Source organism: Olea europaea, chromosome 13 (genome assembly GCF_002742605.1).
Source record: "Olea europaea var. sylvestris chromosome 13, O_europaea_v1, whole genome shotgun sequence".
NCBI classification, from domain to species: Eukaryota; Viridiplantae; Streptophyta; class Magnoliopsida; order Lamiales; family Oleaceae; genus Olea; species Olea europaea.
In genome coordinates this window covers 11,629,698-11,632,241 of record NC_036249.1, presented here as the reverse complement: position 1 = coordinate 11,632,241, position 2,544 = coordinate 11,629,698, and positions in this window count along the sequence as shown.

Below are 2,544 nucleotides of genomic sequence, written 5' to 3'. Positions count from 1 at the left end.
GCAAGCTCGGTTTACTAACTTAAGTGTTAATCCACATACATTCAATTGAAAATTCTTCATAATCTATTGAAATGTAATTGCTACTAGGTTTTAGAATCAGTAGCTATTGCGTACTACTAATCCCAAAATAGCATTCATCGAAACAATTTAATCATTTAGTTGTACACCTAACCAATCAAGAAGAACAAAATAAACATTTAACACAATGAATTAAACACATTAATAAAGAGAATTATAAAACACAAATTAATTGAAAATCATAAATTGGATTTGAAATAATCCCCAATCACAAATATAATTAGTTACCCATGAAATATTCACAAATAACTAACAATTTTTTACAAAACATTGATGGAAAAAGTGAAAAGAAAAACTTATTGATAAAGAGAGAAATGGTAGAAAATCCTCCAATATCAATGGGTCATCTTCTCCAAGCTAACGCATCATCTCCATATTCTAATCTTTTCCATGTCTAAAAAAATATAGGTGAAAAAAAAAGGAAAAAGAAATAAAACAAAAGGCCAGAAGAAAAAGAAGAACCAACTGCTCCTCTAAAGTTCTAAGAATGAAAACCTTGTGTTTGGTTGAATATTTTAACCTAAAACCTAAAGGAAATTGTAGCATTGGTCCCTGAAATTTTGAAAACAATTAAAAACGACCCGGGTGGCACCTAGGCACCGAAATAGTGGCGCCTAGGCGCCACAGTTTCTATTTTTTGTTCGGGGCGCCCAGCTTGCCGAATTTTTTTTTCTTTTATTTAAAAACATCATCTTTCAACGCCTTCATGCTTCCTTTATATTTTTCATCTTTTCTCGCATAAATACCTTCAAATCATCGTTCAAAGTTGGGTTTTCGCCTACACAATAAAAATAACTAAATTAAACAATAAATCGCTAATGAAACTCACAAATATCGAAGTTTAATGGTCCGGAATAGTGCAAAAACCCACACTTATCATTGTCCAATGGAAAGAAGATTGAGAGATAATTATGGAAGGAGATATGTACCAAGAATTGAAAGAGTAGATGTGGAGATGGAACCAACATGACTAACAGACATATATGAACCATCAGCAGTATAAATACCAGGACTTGATTTATAGATTTCTTCTCAAACAAGAGAGAAGGATCAGGGGTTGTATAATTGGAACATGCTAAATCAATAAACCAAGAGAAAGATATACCCGAGGAAGCAACCAAGGTAGTGGGAGTACGAAATAAAAATTGATGGACAATTGCCTCAAGATCGGATGCAGTAAAATACGACAAATTAGGTATAGAGGAAGACTTTAAAGCTGATGAACTAGTAGATGCAACAACTATCTTGGGGATAGAGGTATGTACCTCAGTTTTCTAAGCATCTCTTGCATCCTTAGCCTTTTTCATGGCACAATTAGAAATCCGATGATTTTCTTCCTTACAATAGTTACATTGACCAATGAAAACGACGTCACTTTGAAGAAGCAGTAACCACAATTGAACTGGTACAATAGCTATGACTAGATCAATAGAATGAACTCGACGAGTATTCTGATGTGTCTCACCAAATGAGCTCAATAAGAGCAACATCAAGTATTGGTAGTGAGGGCGATGAAGTATAAGGCTCTAGTATTCTCAAAGTCATCTTGAATATGCATCATAAAATGGATGATCTGTCGATGATCTCAATACTTTGAGAAGAGTTCAATAGATTTATCATTGAGAAAGGATGGATCAGCTTAAGAGAGCTTCCCAAAGGCTACTAACTTGAGATTGAAACTTGGCAATGGATTGATAAAGCTCTTGATGCAATTGATACAATTTAGACTCCAACTAAAATTGGAAAGCAGTAACACTAGAGCAATTGTATCGATTTGCCAAAAAATAGAAGGAACGGAGGTGTTAATGAACCAGAATAAAATTTTACAATGGATAGCTCCCATATCTCAAGACAGTCACAAATAAGGAGAAACACATTCGGCAGATGAAAATAGAGGCAGATATAAAGGAAGAGAGGTGAGAAATTTTCAAACCAATTTGTTAAGTGTGAAAAAATTGGCCACAGAGCTAATATTTTTAACTTCAGGAATGATGAAACCTATATGAGAGAATCACCTTCATAAAATTTATTATGTTGTCAAGTGTAGTTCTAGTCTACCAAATCAATTAAGACCAACCAATGTTGAGGAAGCCCTCAAAAGGAAAATATGGAAAATAGTGATGAAAGAAGAGCATAAAGTTTTAGAGAAAAAGATTAAATGAACTCTTGTACCTCATCAACCAGAATACAAGATTGTAGGCAACAAATGGGTCATCGGAACCAAATATAGTTTAGATGGCAAAGGGCTTCCACCAAAATTCAAGAATTGACTTCTTTGAGACATTTAGCCCAGTTGAAAGCCTCAATTATTAGTGTTATATTGACAATAGTAGTGTCAAAACTTTGGGACATCAAGCAACTCAACATAAACAATGCATTTCTTAATGGAGAATTGCAAGAATCAATGGATATGAGAAGCCAGATTCTTTTTCAAAAACAAAAGTGAGGTACTTATGGTTTTAATTT